Source organism: Mesocricetus auratus, unplaced genomic scaffold, assembly GCF_017639785.1.
Source record: "Mesocricetus auratus isolate SY011 unplaced genomic scaffold, BCM_Maur_2.0 Super-Scaffold_100045, whole genome shotgun sequence".
Classification (NCBI taxonomy): domain Eukaryota; kingdom Metazoa; phylum Chordata; class Mammalia; order Rodentia; family Cricetidae; genus Mesocricetus; species Mesocricetus auratus.
Window position 1 is genome coordinate 4,298,772 of NW_024429222.1, and position 18,525 is coordinate 4,317,296.

The 18,525-nt window shown below is 47.4% G+C and overlaps 1 long non-coding RNA gene across 12 annotated transcripts in view; it reads left to right on the plus strand.

Annotated features, from left to right (window-relative positions):
* LOC106021873 overlaps positions 1-18,525 on the plus strand; it is an 88,065-nt gene that overhangs the window by 27,641 nt on the left and 41,899 nt on the right. For 10 of the 12 annotated variants that reach the window (XR_005873018.1, XR_005873024.1, XR_005873019.1 and 7 more), the window contains one exon: positions 135-558. The exons of the other annotated variants lie outside the window; for them this stretch is intronic. This is a non-coding gene — a long non-coding RNA (uncharacterized LOC106021873). The remainder of the gene's footprint in view (positions 1-134; positions 559-18,525) is intronic. 12 annotated transcript variants of the gene reach the window in all.

Below are 18,525 nucleotides of genomic sequence, written 5' to 3' on the forward strand. Positions count from 1 at the left end.
AGTAGGTTATGCTGGCTTTGAGCTCATCCTGTAGTCCAGGCTAGTCTCGAACTTGTGATCCTTCTGCCCCTCAGCCTCCTGAGCAACTAGCCTGGTTTTATCATATCTTAGCTGTGACTCTCTTGGAATTTCAGCTTCCTAAAACTGGCTGAACTGGACCTCCTGAGAGTGATCTGTAGTTGGTGTGTCCCAGCCTGGCACATGCTGGCCGGAAGATGGAGAGAGTCTTCCTCCACCCTCCTTTCACACCACAGAGCTAGGCCTCCTGTTTCACGTGCTGCCTTTCTCAAGCCCCAGAAGAGAACGGCGCTCCTCGTCCTCCGAGGCACTGATGGCTTTCTTCTGCTGAAGACGTCAGTGTTTGCTCAGTGGTGTTGAGTCTTAAACAAGCATGCGCGCGACATGCAGCGGATGATAGAAGCTGTCCTGTCTGTGCAAAGATATTCTCACACGATCATGTTTCCATCATCATCCCGGGCCCCTGCAGTGGGCAAATCTCTGCAGCTACTGAAAGATAACATTAGTCCTCATACCACGTAAAATGACTAGTTCCTCCGGGTAGGTTTATTTTTAATAGTGTATGTCAGCAGCAAATGGCTGGGAAGACCCCAGAGGAAAAGCCCAGCTGCCCTAGCTCTGCCTCTCACTGAAGTGATGATATGGATATATTTATTATCTATAGTACAAACCTTTTAGGCACCGCGGTGATATTGAACTGGATAGCAGGAAAAACCCAAGGCTGTTTATAGGCACTCAGCGGCGTGTGCTATACAGCCTCTTGAGGTTGTTCAAAGAAACTTTGGCTTCAAAAGTCTTTGACAGACATTTGATTCTGAAACACAAGCCCACTGGGTCTGTAAGTCCTGCTTTTCTGTGAGTTCGTTGGTACGTTTGCAGAGCTGTTTACATGGTACTCACCCTCATCCAGCAAGGGTGAGGCTACACCCGAGGCTGCACTTCATTTTCATGTCCACAAACATACTTGCTGCTTCTCCAAAAGATGGCCAAGGATTCTCAAAGGCAAAACACTCCTCCTTCACCCTTTGGTTTTGGGACCGGATTTCACAATGTGGCATTGACTAACCTGGAATCTACTATGTAGATGAGGCTGGTCTTAAGCTCAGTGATTTATCATATTGCCTCTCCAGTGTTGGAATTGAAGGCAAGCACCCCTCCACTTGGCAAGAAAATCTTTTTTCTTTCTTTTATGTTATAGCCCAGGCTGGCCCCAAACTCTCAAGCTACTGTTTTGGTCTCTTTAGGGCTAGCTAGGATTACAGGCCACACTTTGAAACCCTGCAAGGAGTGGTGGATGGACATTGTTTTGGAGTTGGTGCAGAGGAGACAGAAATGCACTGCTGTCCGGTCCCATCTGCCCGTAGACTCTAGTCTGTGCTAATGGTGTGTCCTTTGGCAGTTGTGAAAGGCTGCCAGGGCTGGCCCAGAAGAAAGAAAAGATAGTGGGGGAACGCTGCTTGCCACAGCCAAGAAGAGGGTTCCTCTCTGCCTGCAGGTGCGATTGAGATGCTCCTTCCCAGGGACAGAGGTCAGATGCCAGGATCAGGACTGCTTCAGCCGAGGCCCTTCTCCTGCTGTGGCCCCCACACCGGCCTTTCCGTTTTAACCCAAGGCAAAGCAAATCCGGCTCCAGGGAGGGCACACTAGCAGACTATGGCAGACTGTGGCTGTGTCATCTATGATGTTGCTCCATCGGATTCTGTTACTCAGAGTCAACCATGATCCAAGCATAAGAAATTCCAGAGACATCCTAACTCTAGTTTAGCCTTGAACATTAGAAACAATTAGTGAGTTTTAAATCATGGGCCATTCTCTGTAGGGTGAGGTGTTCTCATGCTGTTGGACTCAGATCCGCTGCAGCTCAGACTCATGCCTTTGCCCAGATCATCCCCCGTGTTCATGTCATCTGCCCATTGACCCCCTGGAAGTCATCCCACGATGGGGGAAAGGATTTTGTGCATGTAAATCAAGCACTAAAGGGACCTTAGAAGGTGGCCAGTGTCTGGGCAGGGTGACTTAATCCAGTGAAGCTATACATTCCCTCTCTGGCTTTGAAAGCAGAGGACACACTGTCTTCTATAATCAGGAAGGGGGAGATTTTTGTTTTTATTTAATTTTTAAAAGCTTTGTTTTATTTATATGGGGGGCACACATGTCACAGTGTGCGTTTGGAGGCCAGAGAATAAGTTTGTGGAGTTCTTTTCTCCTTTCATCTTTATATGAGCTCTGGGAGTTGAACTTGGGTCATCAGGCTTTTGTCACAGGAACTTTCACCTGCTGAGCCATCTTACCAGGAATATTTTATTTTTATTGTTTTTCAGACAGGAACTCCTGTAACCCAGGTGGTTTGCAACTCCCTATATAGTTGAGGCTGGCCTTGAACTTTTGCTTCTCCTGCCTCTACCTCCTGAGTGGTGGGGAAGGCAGGTGCATGCCACCATGCTGGCTTTACAGAATTCTCAGTGTGGCAGAATCCTTCCATCTACCACAGCTCTCAGCTATGGGCCGGGCAAGTGTCAGGATGCTCCCTGTCCCTTTCTATGGGGGACTGGCTGGACTGAAGGGCTTGCCCAGGACACTAAGTCAGGAAACAGATACGGTGTGTGTGTGTGTGTGTGTGTGTGTGTGTGTGTGTGTGTGTGTGTGTGTGTGTGTGTATGTGTGTGTGTGTCTTGAATGAAGAAGCTTCTGTGTGTGTGCTGTGGGATTAGGGGTTTCCTCCACTCTCTTTTGCATTCAAATAGGAAAACCATGAGCGTTCGGCAAGATTGCTGTTGGGAGCTTGTAAAAGAGGTAGGAAAAAAAAATCCAACTGCCTTGTCAGAGAGGCCTTGTCTTCAGCTGACATCTGACCAGAAAAGCTTGTTAGGAAAAAGCCTCCCAGCTGGGAGTCAGGGGCTACATGCAGGGATGGATGGGGTCTGGGTAGCCGGAAGTACACTGCTAGGATTCTTGATTAGGGTGAACTGGGAAAAAGACTTAGGCCTGTGATACTCGGAGAGGAGCAGTATCTGCGGGCCACCTCCCTGCCCTGACTGGTGTTGGCACATTCCTTGGGTCTGGCTTTCTCTGAGAACACCAGAAGACTCACCAGGCCTACATGGCATCCTCCAGCACAGTGTCCTCCCCACTTCTGTCATGGAGAAGTGGAGACTAGTTCAAGGTCACACAGATCAGGATCCAACACACACAAACTCCCTGTCTCTCTGTCTCTTTCTTTGTCTGTCTCTTTTTTTTTTTTAAAGATTTTATTTATTATGTATACAGCACTTCATGTATGCCTGCAGGCCAGAAGAGGGCACCAGATCTCATTACAGATGGTTGTGAGCCACCATGTGGTTGCTGGGAATTGAACTCAGGACCTCTGGAAGAGCAGCCAGTGCTCTTAACCTCTGAGCCATCTCTCCAGCCCGTCTGTCTGTCTCTTTGTCTCTGTGTATATGTGTGTGTAGGCCAGAGGTTGATAGCAACTGCCTTCCTCAATGGCTCTCTACCTAATTTATTTTTATTTAATATGCTCTGGTGTTTTGTCTGAATGAATGTCTGTGTGAGGGTGCCAGGTCCCCTGAAACTGTAGTTACAGGCAGTTGTGAGCTGCCACGTGGGTGCTGAGGATCGAACCCAGGTCCTCCAGAAGAGCAATCAGCACTCTTAACCACTGAACCATTTCTCCAGCCCCATCCACCTGATTTCTTTGAGACTAGGTTTCACCAAATGTGGAGCTTGCTGATTGAGCTAGGTTGGCTGGCTAGCAATCCCCAGGGATCCTCCAGCGTCCTTCTGGGTACTGGGAGTACAGGGGTAGCGCAGCTGCACCCAACTTCTTTGTGTGGGTTCTGGAAATCAAACACAGGTCCCCAGGCTTGCATCGTGAACCATCTAACTCATACAGGCAGAGAGAATACTGTCGTCATTGTTTCCCAATTGAGAACATGGAGACACCAGGATGTTTAATAACTAGCCCAGATCACACAACTAGTTGGTGGTGGAGCTGGGGGAAATGGCCCAGTGTCTGAATTTCCCAGTGACATTCAGGAATGGTTAGGGCTTTAGCAAAGTGAAAGGGCAGGTCTCACCTGAATACTGCCACTCTGCTCCAGACAAGGGTTTAAAAAAAGGGGTGTTGGGGCTCTTCTGGTCCCACTGGGTCCCCCGATTGTTTTCTTTTTCCCTTTTAAAGGGAAATCGTAAATCTAGACTTTAGAATGAAACTCCCAGATTTTTATTTTTAATGATTTATTTTTATTTTCTGTGCATTGGTGTCTGTGTTAGGGTGTTGGCTCCCCTGGACCTGGAGTTACAGACAGTTGTGAGTTGCTATGTGGGTGCTGGGAACTGAACCCAGGTCCTCTGGAAGAACAGCCACGGAGCCATCTCTTCACTGAGAGGTCCATCTCTCTTAACCACTGAGCCATCTCTCCAGTGCTCTCCCGGTTCCCCCAGATTGATACATTGTTTCATAGAGATTATTGTGGGTTGCTGTAGGTGAAGACTATGTGCTTGAGACCTTACAACCCCTGCCTCAGACAAAATGCTGAAATTGAGGCCGGTGGCTAGACCACACTATGACATAGCCCAGGCAGAGATGGACAAGGAGGGAGCCACTTGGGGTCTGAAGAGGCTTTGCAGGGATGGAGGGCCACAGAGGCATGTTCAATGCCTAGAGAGGGGAGGTGATAGAGATAAGAGCATTCCTAGACTGGGGTGGAGGCAGGGCATATGTGTGTAGGGGGGTTGGGGAGGGTGAGAAACCTTTCCAAGGACTCAACCACACCCTGTCCCCTAGGTCCAGAAACTTTACTAATACGACTGTGAACTTGTGGACTTGGGATAGACTATATCAAAGAGAGACAAGGCTGTCACTAAACATGGCTTCCTGAAAACTGGAAGTTTCCCCTTGCCAAAGGGAGCCTGGGTGCACCTCATTGTACCCCTCCTGGCACCACAGCATTTCTATCTGGCTTAGCATTTTCCTAGTGGGGCTCTACTCGTTCTTGGGGAACAGTGAGAATGGCCAGCAGTTATGGCTCTAATGCACAACCTGAAGAGTGACAGTGACATCAGTGCATACCAAGAACCCCTGACCTCATGTGGTCCCCTCAGGGTCCCAAATCACAGAAGGCAACTTTAAATGATGTTGTTTGTGGGGCGTTTGCAGGAAGGTTGTGAGTGAGGATATAGAGCAAGGTCCTTTGCTGCAGGAATTGGCAGAAACTTAAACCATGCAATTATGATTGCCAAGGGGCAGCCCTGTGACCCTGGAAAGTCTTCCTTCCTGTTTATTATTTTTATTGCAAAGAGTGTTGTCAAGGACATTCTTTGAGCCAGGTGGTGGTGGCACATGCCTTTAGTCCTAGCACTTGGGAGGCAGAGGCAGGAGGATCTCTGTGAGTTCAAGGCCAGCCTGGTTTACAAGAGCTAGTTCCAGAACAGCTGGGGATATGTGAGACCCAACCTCGTAAATGAATAAATAAATAATAAACAAACAAACAAATACATGCCTCCAGAGAAAGGGACCATGATATTAAGATGTGACTGTTAAGTATTCCTTTAATCCCACCGCTCTTTAATCCCATCACTCTAGAGACAGAGGCAGGAGGATTTCTGTGAGTTCAAGGCCACCCTGGTCTACAAAGGGAGTTCCAGGACAGACTCCAAAGCTACACAGAAAAACCCTGTCTCAAATAAATTTAAAAAATAAAGGAAAAATTAAATGGATCCACAGTTGCTGGATTCCTCTGCCACCGATGCAATAAGCCCAATCCAACAAATTAATAATCCAGATTTAATAAACAGTGCAATGTCTGCCTCCTGCATCAGCACTCAGGCAAGCCTCACAGGCATGCATCACTGCCCCTGGCCAGGGCCTGGTTTCTACTGTGTGTCCTAGGCTAGAACTCACTGACTGGGCCACATGCATCCCCAGACCTCCAGAGACTTTTCAGAATTGTGGCTTTCTGTTTTCAGGGAGTCCTTTTTGTAGATTGAGTAGCTTAAAAACAGGGGTGGTTAATAAAGAAGGGGGGAGGCCAGGCGTTGGTGGCGCATGCCTTTAATCCCAGCACTTGGGAGGCAGAGACAGGCAGATCTCTGTGAGTTCCAGGCCAGCCTGGTCTACAGAGCGAGTTCCAGGACAGCCTCCAAAGCAATACAGAAAAACCCTGTCTTGAAAAAAAAAACAAAAAACAAACAAAAAACAAAAAGAATGGGGAAGGCACTGCACAGCTGTCCCTGTTCTAGGCTGGGCACAGGTATCCAGCCCTGTCCCTAACTCAGGGTGACTGTAACAGTTGAACTTTCCAACCCACACTGACATTTACCTAGAAGCAGAGGAGCACTAGGGAGAAAGCGACTTTCTCAAGGAAACAATTGCTCTTCTGCCTGGGGATACAAACTGGGGGAGGAGCTGGAAGAGGAGAGAAGCCCCTGAGGGTCTGAGCAAATGGGGCCCCTTTTATGGCCTTCCTGTTTATGGTGAGAAGTAAGCAGCCCAGGAGTCGGGTTGTCTCCTGCAACAGCTGGCTGGGGACCTTCTTTCGGAAGGCAGAGAGAGTGTGATCTGCTTCACGCTAGCACCTCGGCCCTTTTGCTGCTCCCCAAACCAGTTTGGTTTGCCGTGGGTGACTCTGGGGATCTGTGTGCACAACTGAAGTCTGAACTCGGGCTCCAATACTGGATAGCTGTGTGATCTTAGGCAAGCCCGTGTGTCTCTGGGCCTCATTTGTAGTGAGTGCTAAGCCTCCCTCAATGGGATTTGGGAGAGTGCACAGCCCCAGGTGTTTGACCTGTGGTCCTTCCAGACTCAGCCTGAGGCCACACAGGGCTGGTGTGGGGGTTGTGGGTGGTGGTGGGGTGGTGATGGTGGAGAGGAACCTGCTTACATGCTTTGGAGCTCTCCCTGGCTGGGCACACAGAGGACGCTGCCTCCCAGGAAGTACAGGCTGTGATGGACCACACGGTGCCCGAACTAAGATGAAGAACCTGGCAGTAGGGTAACAGATGGCAGGCGAAATCAATAGACGATAATTATCAGGAACAGTGTCTGCAGGGTTGGGTGTGGGGACAGACACAGAGATGAGAGGGGCCGGCAGATACCAGAGGAAAAGCAAGATATGCGCACACTGACTTCTGCAGGAGGGTGCAGCAAAAGAAGGTGAGGGGAAAAAGCAAGGTGTGGCTGCCGGTCCTCCTGGTGGAGGGGCCCAGGGTGGGTAGAACCCAGGACCAGCATGGTCCTCACCCACACCATTCCTCCAGATGATGAGCACAGGGACAAAAGCAGAAGGGCCCAAATGCAGAATCCAGAAAGGATGCTGCAGAGCTCCGATTCAAGGGTTGGATTTGCTGACGTCCACTTACTACGTCCAGTGCATGAATTTAATCATGCTTAGATATTGAACCAACAGAGATCATAACTGTTAGGTTAAAACAGGACTTTGGCCTACCAGGGCCATCATCACTGGTGGTGGCTATGCCTCCAGTCACCATTGACTCGGGTTTGCTTTCCTACCTGGAGCCCACCTGTGAGACTCTTGTCATATTAAGTACCTGCTGGCTATTTATAAATACTGCCAGCCTGCACTAAGAGGATTTTGCTTCTTTCCTAAGACTTCGGTTTCGTTTTCTTTAAAGAACAGCACCATTGAGATATATGCATGCAGGCTCCCATATGCTTTAGCCTTGCATGCCACCTGATTGCTTTTAAAAAGCTTCCGCTGCCCTGATGGCCAATACTTGTCATTTGGATGTCATCCTTGGGGAGGGATTGCAGAATATGTGGGTTCCCTGGCCCCCTTTTCCTCTCATTTCGTCTGGTTCCCTTTACCAGTCTGTCAGCTGTAGTGTTCAAGGGTGATGGGGGCTGCAGGTCCTCTTGGGTCTATGAAAAACCCTCCAAAGGATGCTCTTATGGCTTTCAAGGATGACAGGCTCCTGGCCTGCTTTTTGGTGGTCCTGGGGACTGGACCTAGGGCCTCATTCATGCCAGGCAAACGCTCTACCACTGGTTCTATCCCCAGCCCTCTTTTACTTTTTATTTTAAGACAAGATCTTACTAATTTGTTCGGGCTGGCCTTGAGCTCATTCTGTAACCCCGGCTCCACCTTCAGCCTCTAGAGCAGTGGTTCTCAGCTTGTGGGTCGCTACCCCTTTGACTAACCTCTATCTTCAAAGTTATTTACCTTGAGGTTCATAACAGTAGCAAGATTTTAGTTACAAAATAGCAATGAAAATAATTTTATGTTTGGAGGGGTCACCACAACATGAGGAACTCTATTAAAGGGTCACATTAGGAAGGTTGAAAGTCTCTGCTCTAGAGTAGCAGGATTAAAAAGTGTGTTCCAACACAAGGACTGCGCCCACACCCCTTGTAGATCTCGGGCATGGAACCCAGAGCCTGGTGTATTCAAGGCAACCACTCTATCACCAAGTTACACTCCAGCTTTGAAGGGCTCGATCAGTCCAAATATTCAAGCAAAGTTACTTTACATTTGGGCTTTGCTGTGTCCAGGCACTGGGCTCAAAGTTTTTGCAAGCATTATTTCATTAGTGGGTCTCATCTCCATAACAACCATGGAACAACTTCTATCCCCTTTTGTGAGTGGAGCTGTGGATGGGGTCATCCCAGGGCTCAGAATTTCTTTGGATTGCCAGCTCCCAAATAATGACATGGAGACTTCGTATTAAGTATGAAAGCTTGGTCTTGTTTCCAACCAGCTCTTAAAACTTAAATTAACTCATTTATATTAATCTACATTCTGCCATGTACCTCATTACCTCTCCCCAGTATGTCCCTGTGCCCATAGTACCATCCCACTTTCTCCAAGTGAGGAAGCTGAGGGAGTTTCTCTTCCAAGACTCACAATGATGAAGGACAATGGTTGGATTACGTCCCCAGGGATCAAGATGAAGAGGACAAAAGGAAGGACTCCAGTAAAACCTACTCTGTGTTGAGAGTGTCCAGGGCCTTATACGTGCTTCCTGGCTGCCCCAGCCTCCCTCTGCCTGGACACCTTCCTTCTCTAGCTCCATGTCTTACAAAAGGGCCAGCTTCTGGCTAGAATCACACGACTTCCTGGGAGGCGGAAGGCAGGAGACAGCATATGTCTGGAGCCGGATTCATCTGGACCTGCTCAACCCCAACAGCTCCTGCACGTCCTCTCAGTGCAGAAGGGAGGGTCCATCTGTCCATTCACTCTGTCCTCTCGGTGCTGGTGAGAAGATCCTTCTTTGGGGCAAAATTCCTGTATACACAAAATGCCAGACGGGGTAGTCCAGTCTCTGAGCTGGCACACAGGGGCTCAATCTCTAATTCCCAAGGGGTGGGGCCTTTTGGAAGAGCGTTAATTTCTACTTTGTTTCATTCTCTCTCTGTCTCTCTCTCTCTCTGTCTCTCTCTCTCTCTCTCTCTCTCTCTCTTTCTCTCATTCTCTCTCTCTCTCTCTCTCTCTCTCTCTCTCTCTCTGTGTGTGTGTGTGTGTGTGTGTGTCTTGAGACAGGGTTTCTTTGTGTAACAGCTTTGACTGTCCTAGAACTCATTTTGTAGACCAGGTTGGCCTCAAACTCAGGGATTCACCCGCCTCTGACTCTTGAGTGCTGGGATTAAAGATGTGCAACACCGCTGCCTAACTCTTTGTTTCAATTTTATGTTACTTAAAATTGCCATCTGACCTTGGGCAAAGGCAGCTGGGAACTTCCTTTTGGTCTCATCGTTTTAGTTTTGTGTTTGTGTTTCACATTGTATAAAACTGCTAGTCGGCTAATTTGGATACAAGAAGCCAGATACCAGAAACCTAACCTCCCCTGAGCATGCTCTGCCCTGCTGTCCCCTGAACATACTCTGCACTGCTGTCCTCCCCTGTGCATGCTCTGCACTGCTGTCCTCCCCTGAGCATGCTCTGCACTGCTGTCCCCTGAGTACACCCTGCACTGCTGTCCCCTGAGCATGCTCTGCACTGCTGTCCTCCCCTGAGCATGCTCTGCACTGCTGTCCTCCCCTGAACATGCTCTGCCCTGCTGTCCTCCCCTGAGCATGCTCTGCCCTGCTGTCCTCCCCTGAGCATGCTCTGCACTGCTGTCCTCCCCTGAGCATGCCCTGCACTGCTGTCCCCTGAGTACACCCTGCACTGCTGTCCCCTGAGCAGGCTCTGCACTGCTGTCCTCCTCTGTGCATGCTCTGCACTGCTGTCCTCTCCTGAGCATGCTCTGCCCTGCTGTCCCCTGAGCATGCTCTGCTCTGCTGTCCCCTGAGCATGCTCTGCCCTGCTGTCCTCCCCTGAGCATGCCCTGCACTGCTGTCCCCTGAGCATGCTCTGCACTGCTGTCTCCTGAGCATGCTCTGCACTGCTGTCCTCCCCTGAGCATGCTCTGCACTGCTGTCCTCCCCCATATGCCCAGCCAAAGTCGAATCCCCTGCTTCATTTCTGATGCTGAGTTGGAGACTCTCAAACCAGTCAGAGTTCCCATTCTGGATTCCTTAGGAAATGGTTTATAAAGTCCATGGCTGCTGGCACAGAGAGCTGGAGAAGTGACATTGAAGTACTTGTTTTTCTGGAATATCTGAATCTAACGTAAATATTCTGTGGGAAGCTGTCAAAGAGACACATCGGGACATCCCCCTCCTCTAACTGCTGTTGCTCCTGAGAGGAGTCGTTTTGCAAGTTAGTTTTCTCTTGGACTGCTAATTTTTTCTCCTATCTTGCTAGTCATGCTTTACTCTCTTCTCCACATTTCAATGTGTGTTTCTAAATGTGTGTGTGAGGGTCACTTTGCTTAGTATCTGTAGTTCTTTATTTTCTCCCCCGCCAAGCAAGATTTTGCATTCTCTAGCTAAAACGCAGGGATTTCTGCGCACGCGTGGCCTGCGTGTGCTGCCTTCTTACTGGCTAGTCTTATGGGCCATGCTCCTCTCTGACCTCCTCCTACCGTGCGTGGGCTGTCTCCCGAAGGATATGCCTAGGTGACTTTGACACAGTTTTAAGCTTTCCCCAGGTTCCAAGACCGTCTCTGGTAATGTCCCTAGATTTTTCCCTGTCTGTTAACACGGTTCTAGTCCCTGCTTTCTGGGCTGATTTATGGTTGTATTAGGAAAACTCTACCAGGGATATAAAATACAGTGTCCCATGCTTGGGCCCGATCTTACATGCTATCGGTGATTGCAAGTGCATTTTATAACCCTGTGCCAAATCGAAATCAAGGTGATTTGTGCATCAATCTCCTGGATAAAATCAGGGCACGCTCTATTGCAGCCTGACCTTCCCTATGCCTTTGCTGGCGGGGCTTGCCCATGTGCCTTGGACAATTACCAGAGATGGCAAGAATTGTATCCCCAGCTGTATCAAAAGGCTTAACTGCTAGCCCTGGAGTCTCCCAGGAAGAGGAGCATGAAGATGCTGCAGGCAGCAACTTGGGCCTTTTCCGAGGATCTTTCAAAGCAATCCTAACCTCCCTAGCTATTCTAAGAAATGGACTCTTAAAGTAAGCTGGCAGGACTATGTCCCAGAGAAAGCCGGCACGACACAGACTCTCTCTGCCTTATACATAACTGGAAGACCTTGGCTGATGTTGGGCCGAAGTAGTCATCCACTTTTAAAGTGAGCAGGGACAAGGAAATCACTTATTTTACTCTCACTGTCACTGTCAACCATTGGCCCTTTTTGCAGTTGTCATAGAACAAGGTCAGGACTTCCAGAAAAACCTGAGTTCCTCTGTAAAGTTCCAGCCCTAGCTGCACTGTCCATGACACAGTACAAGTCTGGCAGGGTCACAGCAGCTTTGAACAGATTTGTAGATTTTTCTGAAGTGAAGCCTCTTCATGCTGCTGCTGGTCTGAGGGGGTATTTAGGGTAAATATTTTTAAGTTAGGGTTTTATGGCTATAATCTGAGTTTCTTAGCTTATGTTTAAACCAAACTTCTTTTTAAAGTAATTTCATCTCTTTTGATTTCATAGTCTTTCATAGCCTAGGGAGGAGCTCGGAGGTCTCTACAATTGCCCCAGCCTGCTTTGTGAAACCCCTTTAAGATATGCTAATGGATGGGATGATTATTAAGATAAATGCCTTGTGTAGGAAACCGGACTTAATTATAATATCTATAATCAGTCACCGGTCAGTCTAAAAGTTATAATTTATTGTTCCCTAATTTGCCTTTATTACCAAAGATATTTAACTTAAAGGGATTATTTAAAAAAAAAAAGCCTGATTTGAATGGTGAGCATTTGGCAAACTTAAAAACTGCTTCTTTCAAACTTTTATAAACTCCTCACATATAATTTTAGGAAATAATGTACCAGCACGAGGGAGTCGTCTGTACTTACTGATTAAAAAATGGAAACACTACATCACAAGAAGAAATGATAAAGGTTTCTCTTCCTGACCCTCATTTTTGGTAAACTTTTTACAATAGATTCAAGTCTCCATGGTGGGAATATGGTTTTTGCCTGGTTCAGAACATCTAATGCTCTCCCTTGTGTATGATAATCCCCCTCCCCCAGCCCAAAAGGGGTAGCATTTGCAGTGCTGTGGCTTTGCATAAAGCTTGTTCCTTACAGCTCCACTGGCCTTTTGGACAAAAGGCCTCTGCACTCTCTCCCCTGACCCCCCCCATGAGTAAACTTCTTATATCTTGTGGCCAAGATCATCCTTGAGCCATTTGGACGGTACTTTAGAACCCACTAAGCAGAGTTCAGAATGCTGCTGTCTCCATTCTGTCTTCCCAGGTCAGAAATGAGTTGGCTTTGTGTGTGTGTGTGGGGGGGGGTAAGAGTGCAACAGTCTGAGGGTCACTTGAATACTCTTTAATAGGATATAAACTGAGTTCCCTTATTAAGGTAGAATTGAGAATAAAGATGTGGCAACCTTTGAAAGTAAGACCTCAAATCACCCAGTGTATTTACAGGGTGTTGGGCCAGGAGATCTCCTTTGATAAACAGAGAGAACGAGGTGTTTACTGGTCTTTCCTGCAAGGGTTTCTCACCAGGAAACCCTGCTGAGCAGAGGTATGAGCACAGTGTCATGCAGCAGTGATGAGAACACTGCCTGCAGACAGCTAAGGGATGGAACACCATCTAAAGGAGATCAGCTTTGACTTCCACCAGAAGCCAGCAGTTGGAGGGTTAATGGCTAGGCACTGGCATGCTGCAGATGGAACCTGCCTTCACACTAGAGTTCTGTGTGTATAGTATTCATACAATTCATACTGAAGCCTGATCCAGCAGCTCCAGAGGCTCAGTGCCACCTCCCTTAGAGAATCAGACTCAGAGTTGAGAAGTGGCTCACAGTGCACAGCTGGCCCCAGCTGGAGAGGTGACCCAAGGAGCACTTTGTGGGGTCTTCATTTCCATCCGGCCAGGCTTAGGCTACACTGATGACCAACCACAGCTTTGCTTGGATCCCCCTTCTCTCTCTGGCCACCCTCTCCCCTAAGCATTGCTTTCGGGCATTCAGCTTCCTGTCTTGGGCTGAGCTGCTGAGACCCCAGTCTCCATTCCCCCCCAAGTCCTGAGACCTCATGGGCAGGGATTTTTCTGAAGCAACAAAATTTAATCTCTAGTCTTCTTAGCCCCTCCCACTTAAAAGGCCTACCCCAGAACACGATGTGCTGGTAAATCTGATTTCTTCTCTCTTCTTTCACTATCAGGTCAACTTTCCAGGTTCATTTGTTATCATCCATGGGTCTTAGTTACAGAAATCTGGCCAGACCAACGATGTCACAATTCCTTATTCAGGGTCTCTGTCTAGGACACAAGATTGAATACAACATTTGTGTAGGAGCAGACCTGGGCTTAGCCCTGATTGATACTTGGCTTCTGAGTAGTACCAGACAAGAGAGCAAGCCCAGTACCACCCTCGCCCAGATGGTAAACTAAACATAGAGGATCTGCTTCTGAGTCCCTGCTCTGAACCTCTAGCCTATATAAAGATACAATGGTGTCAACGTATTTGTCACAGTTCTTGGCTACTCAAATGGGAGTGGTGAAGTGAATCTCTATTATGTGCCTTTTAGTTGTTTTTGAAACAGAGTTGCTTTGTAGTCTAGGCTGGTCTCAAACTCTTGATCTTCTTGCCCCAGTATACCAAATGCTGGGGCCACAGACATGTACCACCAAGACTAGTTGATGATTGCTTCTTGTTGAGCTGGTGAGGATAATGACTGTGATGATGGTAACAAGGTTGAGAGAAGACTTACACATGAAGTTTTGGGCTGCAACTGAGTGGTAGGGAACTTGTCTGCCATATATGAGGCCCAGTGTTCGACCTCTAAGACCCCAGTTCCCAAAGAACTCAAATTGGAGCAAAACAAAACCTTTGCATATTCAGTCAGCAGAGGATGGTAGACCAATGACTTCAGATCTTTCATCAATTTCTCCTTCTGATTTGAATAGCAAAACCAAACAAAAATCATCTGGATTCTAGAATTAGCCCCAGTAGGTCTTGGAGTGAGGTCACTCCTCCACCAACCTGAGATGCTGACCTTGGGTATGTCTATGTCAGGATAAAGTAGAAAGAGATTCTGCCTGGACCTGCTTAGTAATCTGCCTGACAGAAGGGATCCAGGGGAGGAAGGCCTTGTATTGTGGGAGAGGACTTTGGAGGTCTCTAGAAGGGAGTAGTGTGTGCCACCCCTCCCTATTATTTGAGCTGTCTCCCAGGAGTTGGTGGGAAAGGCTTGCAAGAACTTTCTGAACTCCTGAAGACCAAGATCTGTTCTACCAATGAAGAGGTTGACTGCCACTCCTTGAAGAATCAGATCTTTGGCATCCCAGGCTCCTCTCCTGTCCCCAGGTCCTGTGTTCACACATTTGCTCCACTGAAAAACAGCTCCAGAAGGAAATACCCATGAGAACAGGGGTTTTAGTCTCTTATTTATTAGTGTTTCCCCAGTGACTGGAACAGTCCTTAGCATACACTAGATATTAAGAAGAATATTGTTGGGAAAATGAACCTTGTCAGGAGCTCAGAGGCTTTAAGATGTATCTGCTCTGCTCTGTGACTGAACAGGACTGTGGACTTTACTCATCTAGTCTGCTGTTGACACCAGCTCTGCCTTGCAAAACATAACAGTGTCAGTTGAGTCTACTGTAGCTTTGAAATGTAAAAGTTATGAAATTGATTAGAAAAGGACAGTGTTAAGAAGTTCAGCTAATTCACAGGAGATGGTGTTTCTAGAAAATATGCTACAGACATGCTTTCTCAGAAGTTTGAAACCTATTAGCTCTTGTGTTGAGAAGTGGAAAGAAACCTACTGGAAATGAGTGATACCATATATCAGAACTTCTGGGATGTGGCTAAAGTATTATCCAAGGGGAAGCTTATAGCCTCAGTGTGTTCATCAGATAGGGCACTGAAAAAAGATGAACCAAACATTCAACTCAAGAGGCCAAAGTACCCCCACCTCTGAAACACCACACACACACACACACACACACACACACACACACACACACACACACACACACACGCCGTATACACATGCTCACACATAAAGAAGAAAGAAATTTTCATCCAAACTTTTTCACAGGTAAGTCATGACAGTGGGGTGTTTTTATATCAGGGGATTTTCTGAATGCGGTCACTAACTAGTACATTTTCTACTAGTCAGTAGCTTGCCACTCTGCAGAAGATAAAGTTCTGTTAAAGACGTGGCCACTCAAGAGTAGCTAATCGTACTTTACTTTGTCTAGGGCATTCTGGAAAAGCATCAGTGGAAGGAGATGGAAGGTGTGGGCTAAAGGGGGTGGTCCTAGAGAGAGCAGGACTCGTTCTGGTCCTTTCTGGGTATGATGGTTCATCTCAGTTGCCATTTCGATAAAATCTCCGGCAGATGTGTCTCTGAAGGGGATTATCTTGATCAGGCTAACTGAAGTAGGAAAACCCACTCTCGATGGGTGCACCATTCCTGAGCTAGGATCCTGGACTGTGTAAAAAAGAGAAGGCAGCTTGAGCATGAACAGCCATTGTTCTGTTTTCTGTTTGTCCTGGACTGTGTGTCCTTGAACTGTGAGCCAGAACAAACCCTTTCTCCCCCAAGTTGCCTTTGCCAGGGCATTTTATCTCAGCAACAGTAGAAGGAAGGAAGACATTGGGTGATCTGACCTGTATGATATGGGAGCAACACAGATGGGCCCTGGAGTCTCCCGTGTGACATGCAGGATCCTAAGTTGCCAGCAGGAAAGGCAAAGGGGACAAAGAGCTGGCTTTCTCTTCTGGTTGATTTGGGTAGTGATTCTGATAATCTGAGATGCTGAGTAGAGTCCCTGGCCCTGGCTGGAGCCCAGACTTCCTGTGTTCCTCTCTCTCAACAGGTCCTGACTCTGGGACCCGTTTAGAGCATCTCAGAGAGGAAGCCAAACCCTTCTCTGCCACCTACCTGTCTTGGTCAGGGTGCTGGTCTGGCCTTCCCTACTGCCGAGGAGAAATACCTAGGAACTGGGAAGACTGAAAGCCCAGATTTCAGCTCCCCCAAGGCTGCTGGTCTATCTTCACTGTCAGCTGAAAATCAGGCCCTGGGTGTCTAGGGCTTTGCTCTGAGGACAGGTGTTCAAATGGAGGCTCCCCTGACTTGCTGGTCACTTGAATGAAACTTTGTTTGGTTCATTTTGGCTTGTTAGATTTTTGATAAAACAACAGTGGGTACTTCACTGGTTGGGGTGGGTTTTTTTTTTATAGGAAATTAGTAAAGGTTTATGCACAGGCAAACTGTGCCAGAATGATATATGATTGACTTTTGTGTCATTTTCATACTGAAAACAAAATAGACAGAGACCAGGATACCCTGTTTCAGGAGGGAGCTTAAGTGTATAATTTTGAGTCCTATGAAATTGTCAATATTTGATCATTTATCAACCTATAAAAACAGCAATTTCATGCAAGTCAGCCTGATAAAACATGGTCTGCTGATTCATCCCTTTAGAGACTTGCAGCCTGTCATAACTATGAAACATTCTGTTGCCCTCCTCTGTCTAGTTCCACAGAGAAGCAAGAAGATAGACCCCCGGAGCTTTCTTCTCCTTTGTATTATTTTGTTCTCTTCACACCTGCAATTTACTCAATATCGCATGCTACACAGTGCTGTAGGGGTGAGTTCTGTTAATCAGAAATCCCCTATAGAATATCACAGGTTTGTTCATTTTTGTGTTCAGTGGCGTCAATGGATTTGATAATTGCCTGGGAGACATACACAGGTATACAGACAGACACACAAAGAAAATGTCGGGCCACAGGGCTTTTCTCGACAGTAGGATGAAGATGTTTTAGTTACTGGAACTCGGATGTCACCTGGAAGAATAAGAGGAGGTAGTGGGGGAAAGGGAAAGGAGGGAGACGGCATGGTGTGGGAGGCAGGTGGTCCCTCTTGGTTATCAAGTGTGATGACTCCTCGAATATGACAATAAATCACGGCAGGAATCAATCTGTCGGGAGGCTACTGCTCCATGCTGATAATGCATCAATCAATATTTAATGTTTACACTTTAATTAATCCACACACGGGAAGCATTCTTTCAGTGACAAAAATAAAGGGATGAGAAATAAAACACCTTTTATATCAAGGAGCCGTGAGTGCGTGGCCTGTCTGGGTGGCTTTGACTGGAGTTGTCATTGATCACTGGGAGCCTCTCCAGCCTTCTAGTCGCATTTGGATACCAAGCTAATGTGGGGGAGGGGTCCAGGGATGCGAGAATTCAGCCTGGGAAGATGGTAACGTCCTCAGAACTGCTACAGAGTATGGATTCCGGTAATGACAGCACAGAACCAGAGACAGAATTGGATGCTAAGCACTGGTGGCATCTCCCAGCAAAGACTTCTGACCACAGATAACAATCTATTACCCTAGTAGAAGCAGGGTGAGCCCCAGAGCCATTTTCTCTTCTGATTTGAAGAGTTCCAGGATAGTGGTAGAGACAGAGATTCCCAAATCAGCCACTGGGACCGTGACTTGATGTTCCTAGACCATCAGCCAGCCAATGTGATCATCATACACCGGCCTGCAGGTATCAAGCATTAGTTATGATTCACCTGTGACTATACATGTCTCTCTGACTACAGAGTGACTTCACACTGCCTTTTACATTCACCTGGTGAGACACTTTACAGAAGGGTTTGAACTACCTTTAGAGAGATGCCCATCAGTGCCTTTCACTTGGCTCATCAAGTGTCTTTCAGGCTGTAAAAGCCAATGGGTGGCAAAGGGCACCCTATAGTTTTGTGTGAGAAGATGGCTTGGTAAAGGTTGCTGGATTTGAACCCTTGAAGCATCCTAAGTATTAGTTCTTGGTACAACAAGGTTACATTTATGGGTATAAAAGCAATGGTCGGGACAGGGTACATGCACGTTCAGGCTGGAGCATGTCCCTAATATGAAAAAGGCTTTGGTTCCAGTGTTAACATCCATAGCAGTATTTAGAAGACCTCAGAGCCATGATTTGAGTTACCCCCAAAACAGATCCTAAGATACAAATTTGAGGAGACAGGTAAAGGCATTTTCTGCCAAGCTTGACAATCCAAGTTTGG